Source organism: Panthera pardus, unplaced genomic scaffold, assembly GCF_024362965.1.
Source record: "Panthera pardus isolate Hobbes unplaced genomic scaffold, ASM2436296v1 HiC_scaffold_10, whole genome shotgun sequence".
NCBI lineage: Eukaryota > Metazoa > Chordata > Mammalia > Carnivora > Felidae > Panthera > Panthera pardus.
This window is the reverse complement of record NW_026526655.1, coordinates 51,194,394-51,210,569: the sequence shown is the minus strand read 5'-3', so window position 1 is coordinate 51,210,569 and position 16,176 is coordinate 51,194,394. Positions and strand designations below refer to the sequence as shown.

General features: G+C 37.4%; 1 pseudogene; it reads right to left on the bottom strand.

The window, feature by feature from the left end:
• The window catches only part of LOC128776845 (transforming acidic coiled-coil-containing protein 3-like), a 145,124-nt pseudogene that overhangs the window by 49,036 nt on the left and 79,912 nt on the right, over positions 1-16,176 (bottom strand).

Genomic DNA, 16,176 nt, shown 5'->3' with positions numbered 1-16,176 from the left:
AACAGAGATGAAGAACTCAATAATAGCTGAAAATTTCCTGAATCTGGGGAAGGAAATAGAAATTCAGACCCAGAGGGCACAGAGAGCACCCAACAAAATCAACCCAAGGAGGTCCACACCAAGACTCATAGAATTAAAATGGCAAAAAGTAATGATAAAGATAGAACTTAGAAAGCAGCAAGAGAAAATAGCACCATACAAGAGAAACCCAGTAAAGCTATTAGATGATTATTTTAGCAGAAACCAGAAGGGACTGGTATGATATATTCAAAGTGCTGAAAGAAAAAAAAATCTGCAACCAAGAATCTTCTTTCCAGCAATGCTATCATTCAGAGTAAATGGGGAGATAAAAAGTTTCCCAGACAAACAAAAGTTACCAAAATTCATGACCATTAAACCAGCCCTACAAGAAATGTTAAAAGGGACTCTTTGAACTATCAACAATAGCCAAATTATGGAAAGTGCATAAATGTCCATCAACTGATGAATGGACCACATCTTCTTTATCCATTGTGTGTATATATATATATATATATAATGGAATATTACTTGGCAATCAAAAAGAATGAAAGCTTGCCATTTGCAAAAACATGGATGGAACTAGAGTGTATTCTGCTAAGCAAAATAAGTCAGTCAGAGAAAGACAAATATATGATTTCACTTAAATGTGGAATTTAAGAAACAAAACACATGAACATAGGGGAAGAGAAGGAAAAAGAAGGTAAAAAGAGAGAGGGAAGCAAACCCTAAGAGACTCTTAAATACAGAGAACAAACTGAGAGTTGTTGGAGGGATATTAGGTAGGGAGATAGGCTAAATGGATGATGGCATTAGGAGGACACTTGGGATGAGCACTGGGCATTATATGTAAGTGATGAATCACTAAATCCTATTTCTGAAATCATTATCACACTATATGCTAACTAACTTGGATTTAAATAAAGTTTTTAAAAAATAAATATAAGACAAGTAGCAAAAAAAAAAGGGGGGGGTGGGAGTGGGGCGAGGACTCTGAATGGAAAGGACAGACCATAAGTGGGAGTAAGAAAAGTAAGAAGCACAAAAGCAGTAAAATTAAGTATATCTATAAAAAATCAGTCAAGGGATTCACAAAATAAAAAGATGTAAAGTATTGGGAAGAGAGGAGTAAAGAATGGATACAAACTTTAGCTGTCACAAACTTAATATAGACTGTTACATGCACAAGATGTTATATATAAACCAATGATGACCACAAATCAAAAAACCAGTAGTAGAGATGCAAAAAATAAACAAAAGGAATCCAAGTATATTGTTAATGAAAGCCAGCAAACTGCAAGAGAGCAAGAGAAGCAAGAAACAGAGAAGAACTCAAATTCAACAAGACAAGTAACAAAATGGCAATAAGTATGTGCCTATCAATAATTACTTTGAATGTAAATGGACTAAATGCTTCAATAAAAAACATAGGATGACAGAATGGATTAAAAAGCAAGATGCATTTATATACTGCCTACAAAAGATTCATTTCAGACCTAAAGACACATGCAGATTCAAAGTGAAGGGATGGAAAAGCATGTATCATGCAAATAGAAGTGAAAGAAAGCCAGGATAAATCAATACTTATATTGGATAAAATAGACTTTAAAACAAGAGACAAAGGATGACACTATATAATCATAAAGGGAACAATCCAACAAGAAGATATAGCAACTGTAAATATTTATGCACTTAACCCGGAAACACCCAAATACATAAAGCATGTATGAAGACATAACAGAAGTAATCAATAGTAATACAATAATAGTAGGAGACTTGAACACTTTGTTTACATCAATGGAAACATCATCCAAAAAGAATGGAAAGATCATCCAAAAAGAATGACACACTGGGTCACACGTATGTAACACATATACTCAGAACATTCCATCTTAAAACAGCAGAATACACATTCTTTCCCAGGGCATATGGAACATTCTCCAGAATAGATTGTATGTTAGCCACAAAACAAGTTTAAACAAATCAAAAAAGATTGAACTCATACCATACATCTTTTCTGACCACAATGTTATGAAACTAGAAATCAAACACAAGAAAAAATATGGAAAGAGCATAAATACTTTGGAGGTTAAATAACGTGCTACTAAGCAGTGAATAGGTCAGCCAAGAAATCAAAGAGGAAATAAAAAATACATGGAGACAAATGAAAATGAAAACATAATAGTCCAAAATCTTTGGGATCTTGTTCTAAGAGGGAAGCTTATAGCAATACAGGTCTATTTCAAGAACCAAGAAAAAAATGTCAAATAAACAACCTAACCTTATGCATAAAGGAGCTAGAGAGGAAAAAATAAAACCCAAAACCAGTAGAAGGAAGGAAATAAGAATGACTAGAACAGAAACAAGTGAGAGAGGGAGGGAAGATGGCGGCGTAGGAGGACGCTGGGCTCACCGCGCGTCCTGCCGATCACTTAGATTCCACCTACACCTGCCTAAATAACCCAGAAAACCGCCAGAGGATTAGCAGAACGGAGTCTCCGGAGCCAAGCGCAGATGAGAGGCCCACGGAAGAGGGTAGGAAGGGCGGCGAGGCGGTGCGCGCTCCACGGACTGGCGGGAGGGAGCCGGGGTGGAGGGGCGGCCCGCCGGCCAAGCAGAGTCCCCGAGTCTGGCTGGCAAAAGCGGAGGGGCCTGACGGACTGTGTTCTGACAGCAAGCGTGACTTAGCGTCTGGGAGGTCATAAGTTAACAGCTCTGCTCAGAAAGCGGGAAGGCTGGAGGACAAAAGGAGGGAGAGCTGCTGAGCCCCCGGACGACAGAGCTCAGTTTGGTGGGGAACAAAGGCGCTCACCAGCGCCATCTCCCCCGCCCATCCCCCAGCCAAAATCCCAAAGAGAACCAGTTCCTGCCAGGGAACTTGCTCGCTCCGCGAAAACACCCAACTCTGTGCTTCTGTGGAGCCAAACCTCCGGCAGCAGATCTGACTCCCTCCCGCTGCCACAGGGCCCCTCCTGAAGTGGATCACCTAAGGAGAAGCGAGCTAAGCCTGCCCCTCCTGCCCCCGTGCACCTTGCCTACCCACCCCAGCTAATACGCCAGATCCCCAGCACCACAAGCCTGGCAGTGTGCAAGTAGCCCAGACAGGCCACGCCACCCCACAGTGAATCCCGCCCCTAGGAGAGGGGAAGAGAAGGCACACACCAGTCTGACTGTGGCCCCAGCGGTGGGCTGGGGGCAGACATCAGGTCTGACTGCGGCCCCGCCCACCAACTCCAGTTATACACCACAGCACGGGGGAAGTGCCCTGCAGGTCCTCACCACTCCAGGGACTATCCAAAATGATCAAACGGAAGAATTCCCCTCAGAAGAATCTCCAGGAAATAACAACAGCTAATGAACTGATCAAAAAGGATTTAAATAATATAACAGAAAGTGAATTTAGAATAATAGTCATAAAATTAATCGCTGGGCTTGAAAACAGTATAGAGGACAGCAGAGAATCTCTTGCCACAGAGATCAAGGGACTAAGGAACAGTCATGAGGAGCTGAAAAGCGCTTTAAACGAAATGCAAAACAAAATGGAAACGACGACGGCTCGGATTGAAGAGGCAGAGGAGAGGATAGGTGAACTACAAGATAAAGTTATGGAAAAAGAGGAAGCTGAGAGAAAGAGAGATAAAAAAATCCGGGAGTATGAGGGAAAAATTAGAGAACTAAGTGATACACTAAAAAGAAATAATATACGCATAATTGGTATCCCAGAGGAGGAAGAGAGAGGGAAAGGTGGTGAAGGTGTACTTGAAGAAATAATAGCTGAGAACTTCCCTGAACTGGGGAAGGAAAAAGGCATTGAAATCCAAGAGGCACAGAGAACTCCCTTCAGACATAACTTGAATCGATCTTCTGCACGACATATCATAGTGAAACTGGCAAAATACAAGGATAAAGAGAAAATTCTGAAAGCAGCAAGGGATAAACGTGCCCTCACATATAAAGGGAGACCTATAAGACTCGTGACTCATCTCTCTTTTTTAAACAGAAACAAGTGAAATAGAAACTAAAAAAAACACAGGACAGATCAATGAAACCAGAAGCTAATTATTTGAAAAGATCAACAACATTAATAAACCTCTAGCCAGACTCATAAAACACACACACACACACACACACACAGGAGGGGAGAGGACTCAAAATCAGAAATGAAAGAGGAGAAAGAGTAACTAACAACACAGAAATACAAAGGATTATAAGAGAATATTATAAATAATTATATGCCAACAAATTGGACAACCTAGAAGAAATGAATAAATTCTTAGAAACATAACCTCCCAAAATTGAATCAGGAAGACAGAAAATTTGAGGAGATTAATTACCAACAATAAAATTGAATTAATCAAAAACTCCCAACAAGAAAAAGTCCAGGACCAGACAGCTTCACAGGCATTCAACAAACATTTACAGAGTTAATACCTATTCTTCTCAAATGATAGAAGAGGAAAAAAACTTCCAAATTCATTCTATGAGACCAGCATTACCCTGATACAAAAACCAGATAAAGACACCTCAAAAAAAGAGAACTACAGGCCAATGTCTCTGATGAAAATAGATGCAAAAAATCCTCAACAAAATATTAGCAAACCAAATCCAACAATACATTTAAAAAAATCATTCACCACAATCTAGTGGAAGATATTAATTGGATGCAAGAGTGGTTCACATCTGCAAATCAATCAACATGATACATCACATCAACAAGAGAAAGGTTAAAAATATGTGATCATTTCAATAGATGCAGAAAAAGTTTTTGACAAAGTACAACATCCATTCATGATTTAAAAAAAAAAACCCTCAATAAAATAGGTTTAGTGGGAACATACCTGAACATAATAAAGGCCATATATGAAAACCTACAGCTCACATCATACTCAATGGTGAAAAACTGAGAGCTTTTCCCCTAAGGTTAGGAACAAGACAAGGATGTCCACTCTCACCACTTTTATTCAACATGGTACTGGAAGTTCTAGCCAGAGCAATCAGACAAGAAAATTTAATTAATTAATAAGCATCCACATTGGTAAGGTAGAAGTAAAATTTTCACTATTTTCAGATGGCATGATATTAAATATAGAAAACCTCAAGACTCCACCAAAAACTACTAGAACTTATAAATGAATTCGTAGGGTCCCAGGATACAAAATCAATATACAGAAATCTGTTGCATTTTTATGCACTAATAATGAAGTAGTAGAAAGAGAAATTAAGAAAACAATCCCACCCATAATTGCATTAAAAATAATAAAATACCTAGGGGCTCCTGGGTGCTCAGCCAGTTGAGCATCCAACTTCAGCTCAGGTCATGATCTCATAGTTTGTGAGTTCGAGCCCCGTGTCAGGCTCTGTGCTGACCACTCAGCTTGGAGCCTGCTTCAGATTCCATGTCTCCCTCTCTCTCTGCCCCTCCCACACTTGCGCCCTATCTCTCTCTCTCTTTCAAAATTAAATTAAAACATTAAAAACTAAAAATAAATAGATAATTTAAAATAATAAAATACCTAGTAATAAACTTACCCGAGGAGGTGAAAGACCCATCCTCTGAAAACTATGAAAGTACGACGAAAGAAATTGAAGATGATACAAACAAATGGAAAGACACCATGCTCATGGATTGGAAGAACAAATATTGTTGAAATGCCCACACTACTCAAAGCAATCTACAGATTTAATGCAATCTTTATCAAAATACCAATAGCATTTTTCACAGAACTAGAACAAATCATCCTAAATTTTGTATGGAACCACAAAAGCTAAATAGCTAAAGCAAACATGAAAAAGAACAAAATGGAAGTATCACAATCCTGGCTTTCAAGATATACTATAAAGGGGCACCTGGGTGGCTAGTTGGTTAAGTGTCTGACTTTGGCTCAGGTTATGATCTTACAGTTCACCGGGTTCAAGCCCCACAATAGGCTCTGTGCTGACACCTCAGAGCCTGGAGCCTGATTCAGATTCTGTGTCTCCCTCTCTTGCTGCCCTTCCCACCGCTCATGCTTTGTCTTAATCTCTCTCATAAATAAATATTTTTTAAAAAATTTAAGATATACTACAAAGCTGAAATAATCAGCTGGTATGATACCAGCACAAAAATAGACATGTAGATCAATAGAAGAGAATAGAGAGCCCAGAAATTAAACCCATGATTATATGATCAATTAATCATCAACATAGCAGGAAAGACTATGCAATGAGAAAAAAAGTCTCCTCAACAAATGGTGTTGGGGAAACTGGACAGCTACATACAAAACAATGTAACTGGAGCACTTTCTTTTTTTTTTTTTTTTTTTTTTTTTTTTTTAAATTTTTTTTTTTTTTTTTCAACGTTTATTTATTTTTGGGACAGAGAGAGACAGAGCATGAACGGGGGAGGGACAGAGAGAGAGGGAGACACAGAATCGGAAACAGGCTCCAGGCTCCGAGCCATCGGCCCAGAGCCTGACGCGGGCCTCGAACTCGCGGACCGTGAGATCGTGACCTGGCTGAAGTCGGACGCTTAACCGACTGCGCCACCCAGGCGCCCCTGGAGCACTTTCTTATACCATACACAAAATAAACTCAAAATGGATTAAGGACCTAAATGTAAGGCCTGAAACCATAACAATCTGAGAAGAGAGCACAGGCAGTAATTTCTGTGACATTAGCCATAGGAATATTTTTCTAGATATGCCTCCCAAGACAAAGGAAACAAAAGCAAAATTAAACTATTGAGACTACATCAAAATAAAAAGCTTCTGCACAGCAAAGGAAACAAAAAACTAAAAGATAACCTACTGAATGGGAAAAGATATTTCCAAATGACATGTCAGATAAAGGGTTAGTATCCAAAATATATAAAGAACTTATATAATTCAACACCCAAAAAAGAAATAATCCAATTTAAAAAATGGCAAAAAACATGAGCAGATATTTCTCCAAAGATGACTTCCAGATGGCCAACAGACACATGAAAAGATGCCCAAAATCACTCCTCATCAGGGAAATGCAAATCAAAACCACCATGAGATACCACCTCACATCTATCAGAATGGCTAACATCAAAAGCACAAGTGTTGTTGAGGATTTGGAGAAAAAGGAACCCTCATGCTCTGTTGGTAAGAAAACAAACTGGTGCAGCCACTGTGGAAAACAGTAGGGAAGTTCCCAAAAAATTAAAAATATAATTATCATGATTCAGTTATTGCACTACTGGGTACTTACTGAAAGAATATGAAAACACTAATTTTAAAGGATATATGCACCCATATGTTTATAGCAGCATTATTTACAGTAACCAAGTATGGAAGCAATCCAAATGTCCATTGATAGATGAATGGATAAAGAAGTGGTATATATTCAAAGGAATATTACTCAGCTATAAAACAATGAAATTTTGCCATTTGCAGCAACATGAATGGATCTAGAGGGTATAAAGCTAAGTGAAATGTCAGTCAGAGAAAGACAAATATGATATGATTTCACTCATATGTGGAATTTTAAAAAAAATGAAGAAAGAAAGAGTCAAACCAAAAAAACAGACTCAACTATAGAGAACAAACTGCTGGTAACTGGGGGGTGAGTGGAAAAGATAGAGGATTAAGAGTACACTTCTCAGGATGAGCCCTGAGTAATGTATAAAATTGTTGAATTACTATATCGTATACCTGAAACCAATATAACACTGTAATATTAACTCTACTGGAATTAAGATAAAAATGTTTTAAGTTGGAGTTTTTAATTACTTTCATATAAATTTTTATAGCAAACCAATATAAACTAGAATGATTTGAATTTTAAAAAGATGACTTTGGGCATTCATTCCATGAGAAAATCAAGTAGTAAGAAAATGTCTGTCTGGTAAAACCCTTTTTATTCCTACTGATGCCATCAGCACTTTATTTCATTAATGGCTCACCGTAAGCACTACGATTTTATTAAATGCAGATAAATATCCAGACCCTATTTGTAATCCACTTAGGCTAATGACATTTGGAAAACAAACTGTAACTACTCCCTTAATTGCTAACAATAAATAAACATATTAACCATTTGAAATTCCTAAATTTACCTCTTCATGACAATTCACCATATTCCAAAGAATCCCTTACGGGTTGAATTGTATGACCCAAGAAGGTATGTTGACAGCCTAACCTCCGATACCTCAAAATATGGCCTTATTTAGAAATAGAGTCATAGCACATGTAATTGATTGAGTTAAAATGAGGTCATATTTGAGAATGATCAACCCTTAATCCAATATGTCTGGTGTCTTTACACCAGAGACACAGATACAGGAAGAACACCATGTGATGACGGAGGCAAAGACTGGAGTTATACAGCTGCCACAAGCCAAGGAACACCAGAGATTCCCAGCTGACCACTAGAAGCTAGGAAGAGGCAGGAAAGGACTTTAGAGGGAGAATGGCCCTGCTGATACCTTAATTTTGGACTTCCAGCCTCCAGAACTGTTGCATGATGAACTTCTGGTGTTTAACACCCCAGTTTGTTACTGGTTACAGCAAATCTAGGAAACAGATACATATTGCACCTTCATTACAGATGTAATCCTTTACCAGGCCAGCTGTGGTGAATTGCAGTGTATCTAAAACGCTTAGGATACTCTAATTTTAAACTTGATATAAATCTTTTTTTTATAAACGACATAAAAATATTAATGAACTCTTTCCTATTACCAAGTCAAAATAAGATCCGTCATTCATAGGCTATTGAATTCTAGCCTCAAGAGCCATATTAGTTTTCTAGGGCTGCCATGATAAAATATCACAGAGTGGTTGGATGGCTTAAACAGCAGAATTTATTTTCTCACAGTTCTGGGGACAAGAAATCTGAGATCAAGGTGTTGATGGGGATGGTTTCTTCTGAGGTTTGGTTGGTTCCTCCTTGGCTTGTAGATGGCCATCTTCTCCCAGTGTCTTCATAGGGTCTTCCCTGTTTTAAACCTAAAGAGAGGAACACAACAACCTTTTAACTTCAGTAGAGGGATAAGACGTGGATATGGGGGTGATAGGAATTGTATTTCAGCCCTAACTCTCATGTAAATCCCATTTAATCCTTAATATCTGGTGAAAATCACCTTGAAAATAATGGTATCTTCCAAGAAATCTTATCAAGCTGCATATCCTGATGAAAACCAGATTCACATCAACATGGCCCATAGGACATCCCATTTTAAAATTAATGATGTGTTATGTTTATGAAATGTATTTTAGGGGTCTCTTCCCTCTTTGGTTACTTTTCATTCTTCAATGTTCATATTCTTAGAGATTTTCCATTAAAATTTGCCTTTAAAACTTGGGCATATTCATGAGTCAAATCACAGAATTAACTTAGAAACTATGTAAGTTTGAACATTTTTTATGCCCTAATTCAAAAAGCAATTCAGAATTCCAAATTAACTGACAGTATACAACTTTCTTTAAGGCAACATCAATCCATTTTCTTTATCTTACAACTTTTGATTTCCACCCACATGACTTTGTTTTTCTCATGATTAAATAGATAATAACACAAGGTTAACAAGGAGGGCAACATCTGTGCCGATTATTCAGAGTAGCACAATATTTCTCATCTTTGTACATTTGTTGGAAGCAGAAATAATTTTCCTCTTCGTTTCCATAGATACAGTACATCTGATTATTAATCAGAATGATAGACCATAAATAAATTATGAAGCCAGTTGAATATCATCTGTCCTTATTTAATATTCCAAACATTTTCTTATTTACTAATTGGTTCCATTTTTTATGCCATATATGATTTTAAAAGCTGGTTTGATATAAATTTAGATTCATTTCAGATGTACATATAAAAACAATGGTCTTAAGATGCTTGGCAATAGATACAATATGATCAAAGAAAGATGTAATACAGATCATATGAAATAATGTATCCCTTGTTTTAGGGAGACAGGTCAGAAAGACAATGTTTTCTCTAACCCTGTATTAGAATTGCTTCAGGTTCTGTCTCCACCACATTTCTCCTATAAATTATGGGCTATTTATTTCCAGTTTTCCTCCTCAGCGTATAACCTAGAATGTTCAAAAAATATATATTTTTTAAAACTTCACAATTGAGTGATAAATATTTTATGGACAGTAGAAAGTTAAAGCAACACAAAAGAGCAGTAACTAGAAGGAATAAGAAGATAATAGTAGGGGCTCCTGGGTGGCTCAGTAGGTCAAGTATCCAACTCTTGATCTCAGCTCAGGTCATAATCTATCGGTTCATGAGGGTGAGCCCTGCGTTGGGCTCTGTGATGACAGCGAGTGGAACCTGCTTGGGATTCTTTCTCTCCCTCTTTCTCTCTCTGCCCTTCCTCTGCTCTCTTTCTATCATTATCATCATCATCATCATCATCATCATCATCATCATCATCATCATAGTAAATATATTGAACAGCACATCTAAGCTTGAACCTTTTAAACTCCTCTATTCAGGCACCACAGGAAGCACCATTAACACAGGAAGATTGACTCCCATTACTCTCATTGACCTTGATTGTGAGCCAATTGTACCACACTTTGAACTGCTTCCAAACATCCCAGTTGTTTACATTTGCTACCCATTTTTTTCTACTACTTTCCCCTGAGGACACTTGTGTTACAATAAGCACAGTGTTATTTATAGCAGAGTTCCTCAGTCTTGACACTATTTACACATTGGACCACATAACACTTCGCTATGGGGCACTGAACATGTGCACTGTACGATTTTAGCAGCATCTCTGGCCTCTACCCACTAGATGCCATAGCACTACCTCTCCCAAATCTTGTTAATCAAAATATGTCTAGACATTACCAAATATTCACTGGTAGGCAAGGTCAATCAATCACCCACATTTGAAAAACACTGGTTTACAATGACATTTGTTAATTTATGCATTGATCCCTTCAAATAAATGTCTATTCAGATGCATACTTTGTGCCAAGTACTGGACTACAATGATAAGAAAGATGTAGTGTTTGCCATTCCTATCCTGAAGTCTAGTTATAAGTGTGAACAAGGAAATTGTCAATTACAACTTAATATATAAAATATTATCACAGAGGTAAGAACTACTACTGTACTGTACAGTAGGTAAGTACTACTGTAGCAGAATGAAAAGGTACATATAAGGTAAGTACTTCTAACCAAGTATGGGAGGGGGGAGGGAGTCCAGCTTTTCACAGAGGAGGAGACAATTAACCTGACACCAAAAAGATGAGTGGGAATTAGTTCAGTGAAAAATTTAAAAAGGACAGAGTGTTCCAGACAAAGAGAACAATTGAGTGAAAGCCTGTAGGTGAGAAAGCAGATCAACATTACTGAGGCACTAAGAACTGTAAGCAAGGACCAAGTCACATGAGGTGATATGTTTCATATTAAGGAGTTTTGACCTTTTTGTAATGATAGTAGTGAGCTATGATCTTGCTTTTCATGACAGTCACTCTGGTTGGCTAACTTTCATAACTTGAGATAAATATCCTTCCAGTGTAAGTCAGTCTTGAGTACGTGTATGCCAGCCCAAAACATCCCCAAATTTTCTACTCTTTTAACAGCAACAAAACACAAAACATCAATCTTCCTTCCTAGTCTATCATTTAAAAATGTAAAATTATCTCTGTAATTAAAACTGAAGCTATCCTAAATTTTTCACTATTACACAAATAACTCTAAATTCTAAAAATATTCCATGTGGTTGTTACCAAAGTATGAAGTTTTCTGTGTACTAATTAAACTAGAGCTCAAAAAAAGGAAAAGTTCTTTAAGAAGATAACAAAAGTGCATAGTTAGCTTGCCATTTACATACAAAACTAAGAAAAAAGCAAATCAATGGCATGTCAAGTTTGGACAAAGCCTGCTGACTTCCCCTTCTCCAAGCCTGGAGGTGTTACATCTTATTAGATTTCTCTAGAATTAGACACTTTAAAATAAAGTGTCTAATATATATATTACATGAGCAATAGATTTGGTTCTTTGTGTGAATTAAAAACATTAGGGGCATCATGGGGCTCCTGGGTGGCTCAGTCAGTTAAGCGTTCGACTGGCTCAGATCATGATCTCTTCAGTCAGGGTTCAAGCCACACCCATGTCAGGCTCTGTGCTGACAGCTCAGAGCCTGGCACTTGTTTCAGATTCTGTGTCTCCCTCTCTCTCTGCCCCTTCCCTGTTCTCCCTCTCTATCTCTCTCAAAAATAAATAGACATTTAAAAAATAAAACATTAATAAAAACATTAGGGGCACTTGGGTGGCTTATTTGGTTGAGGATCTGACTCTTGGCTGCAGCTCAGATCATGATCTCATGGTTCATGGGACCAAGCTCCACATTGGGCTCTACACTGAGAGCACGGGGCCTGATTGGGATTCTCTCTGCCTCTCTCTCTCTGCTCCTCCCCTGCAGGTGCATGCTCTCTCCCTCTCTCAAAATAAGAAAATAAACATTTTTTAAAATAATAACTTTAAAACATTAAATAGGCAGGTGATGTTTGTTCAATATACCACAGAATTAAAGAAGACATCTAGCATGAGAAAACAACTTGATGTGACTTTGAGTAATATCTGAGTCACATACAAGAAAGTCAAATGAATGCTCAACATATTGGGAGAATTTCTTTTTTAACCAAGCAGTGACTGTATTTTAACAGAATGTGTTTTTGATAGAATCAATTTGGAGTTTGAAGGACAAAAAATGGTAGGGTTGCTTTGCTGTTTAGTATTCTTACTCAAAGCAAAGCTTTGTAGAATATGTCTGTTAGCAAGTAAATACGTTTGAATTCATTTCCTCCTCCTCATCTGTTCACTACAGCATGAAACAGAGGAAAGAAAGCTCTGGGGAAAATACAACAAGAATGAGCTTTCCCTCCAGTTCTGTAAGGAGCCATCTTTACATCTAGAAAAGTGGGTGAGTGACCTCTACCTTTGAACCTTAGCACACACTTCAAAGCAATTCTTGTCGATTGATTTTTCTCTCACAGGTTAAGAAGTTCCTGGAGTTTTAATTTCCCATAAATTCTTTCTCTTGCATTTTTAATTCTAAATGTTTACAAAGCCTTCAAGTGCTGGAAACCTGACCTTCCCTAAAACTCCTACTTCTTTCTAAGTTTTCTTTTAAAAATTAAATTTAAATTTCACAGCAGGGCCCTTAAAATCAGCATATTATCTGCCATCTAGGTTTAGAAAGGAGCTCATCCTTTGTATGTGGATATATCTAAATGTCCAGTTAAGATTGTAAAACCTACGAGGGGAAGATTGGAACTTAATTCTCTGTTCCTAATTATTTAAATTTTCAATGGTATTCAAGAAAAGTTAAGTTAAAGTTTAAAATTGTAAAGTTAAATTATCTTTTGCCACAATTAGATTGTTATCATTTCTTTAATTTAGCAACATTAGATCTGATTTTTAAAAAGAGAAAAATGAAGAAGAAAGGATATAAGAGTAAGAGAGAGAGAGAAGAAAAAAAGAAGGAAGAATGGAAGGGAGGGAGGAAGAGAAGGAAGGAGGGGGACATGAAGAAGGGAGAGAAAAGGGGGAGTAATACAGTTTATGTCGTAATTCATAGGTGCTACAGTGTGACAGTCTCCACTGAGATTTAGAGTCAGTGAATAATGCATGAATGCGGAGATTACTGGCCAAAAAGACAAAATTTAATCTGAGTGAATATAATAATATCCTTAAAGAAAGCAAGTTTCCATCATGAATTAGTGGAGGTTATGGAAAATCAGAAGTGTTCTGTAATGAAAGTCTTAAAAATGAAAATTGAAATAGCAAAAACTGGGGGTGCCCCACCAAGCTTCATCCAAGGAAGGAAACATCCTAACCAATTACACTTAGAGTACTTCAATCCCATGAAAAATGCTCTCCCTTTAAGGGAGATGGATATATCAGACTAAAGAAATTTGTATCTAAATCTCACTGCTCTGATTCTGTTTCCAAATGAATGTGCCTATAGGTCAATACTCTGATCATGCCAATACTTCTGAATATTGTTGCATTAATAATTATATGCTATATATCAACCTCATGAATCCATTTAATGGCAATTCATCACATCAGTGGTTAGCACATCCACTGTCAGAGTTAACTATTCAAGATTTAGGATTACATACTTATCAAGATAGTAAATGCCATCTGTGAGTCCCCTTGGCCAATTATCAGCCTGTCTTTCTTAAGTGGACACTTTGACTATTATATTAGCTATTTGCTCTCTCCATTTGAAATTTCTACAACTAAACACTCACCCATTTCTTCTGAATATTAAATCATCTGTTCAAACCATAAATACAAATAATATGTGTTCTTTCTGAATGTAGAAATAAGTGTATATAAGTATCAATGTATTCATTCATCCTTTATTTTTTATATGAAATTTGTTGTCAAATTGGTTTCCGTACAACACCCAGTGCTCCTCCCAACAGGTACCCTCCTCAATGCCCATCACCCACTTTCCCCTCCCTCCCACCCCCTATCAACCCTTAATTTATTCTCAGTTTCCAAGATCTCCTATGGTTTGGCTCCCTCCCTCTCTTTTTTTTTTCCTTCCCCTCCCGCATGTTCTTCTGTTAAGTTTCTCAGGATCCACATCAGAGTGAAAATATATGGCATCTGTCTTTCTCTATATGACTTATTTCACTTAGCATAACACTCTTTAGTTCCATCCATGTTGCTACAAAAGGCCATATTTCATTCTTTCTTATTGCCAAGTAGTATTCCATCATATATATAAACCACAATTTCTTTATCCGTTCATCAGTTTCATCCATCCTTTAAACATAGTTACCTTTTTGTGCTAGGTTCTTTTGGTAAGTCCTGGGAATGTGCCATTCCCACTTTGAAATAGTTCACAACCTAGCAGGAGAGACAGAAATGTGCATAAATGTGATGTGGTATGAAAACACTACAATGGTGGTTTGTAGAGGTGAAATTGAAACAAGTGGAGACCCAAGAGACTTTATCAAATATTCTGTTACATTTTCTATCTCATGTACCAATGAATTGCAGATCTTGTACTTGTAAATTCTCTGACTTATGAGTAATTAGCCCAGATATTTCATAGGCAAAGATTTTCACTAAAATTTAGGGAAATCTTTGTTCTGGGGGTAAAATTTATGTTTGAAAAATTGACAATAGCATGTGTTCCCTCCCACCTCCCCCCCCCCACATTCTCACATATATTTGCATCCACCAATTTGTTTTGGAAATGACTTGCCTACTAGCGAAAGAACTCATCCGTGTTCACAACAGGAACTCAGACATACTTCTAATATAATCCTCAGGAAAGCAAGCACTATGTCTGTTTTGTTTACCATTGCGTCTCTAGGAACTATAACAATGCCTGGTGCATATAAGATGCTCAGTGTAACGTACTGAATGTATGCACAAATATTTAAGCATGTAAAAAGCATCACAAGATCCTGTAGTAGCCAGTGCCACAGAAGATTGAAGCTATCCCTTGCCCTTTGGGAACTAATCTAAGTAAAATTAGTTATGCACAACAATTAGGCTATTTTCATCAATATAAATAGTAGGTAAAAACTATATAGGTCTTTGCTCTGAAGATCTCTCTATCCATCAAGTGTTTTATTACAGCGAGAGTAAGTCTCAGACTGAATTCTGCAACACATCCAAACATACATTAGCAAGTAGGCACAAAAATAGTTAAGTTCTAGTTCTCTGACCTCATAGGAACTCCAACTAGCACCTCCCATGAAAGGTTTACTGGAAGGAATTGCAGCAATATTTTAGTAGCAGATGTCAACTAAATTTCTAGTTAGAAGCAGAAGACAGACTCCTCAGTTAATGGCTACACATAGAAATAAATAGAATCCTAGACCTAGGGCACCACTCTGAAGAGTGTGGGCTACAGTTTCTAACATTGACATTACCAATATTTTGGGCCAATAATTCTTTGTTGGGGAGGGGGACAGGGCTAAGGGGTGGGAGACTTCTGCACATTGTAGTGTTTTCAGCAACATCCCTAGCATCTACCCACTAGATATCAGTAGCAACGCCTTTCCCAGTTGAAAAATCATAAATGTTGACATTGTCAAATTGCAAAGTCACTCCCTAATGGAGAACCCCTGGTCTAGGCTGCTTGGTTCACTGGATACTCTGTTTCTTTTTATACAATGTTTCTAACCAACCCATGTATCTTGAACATTCTCATTTCAC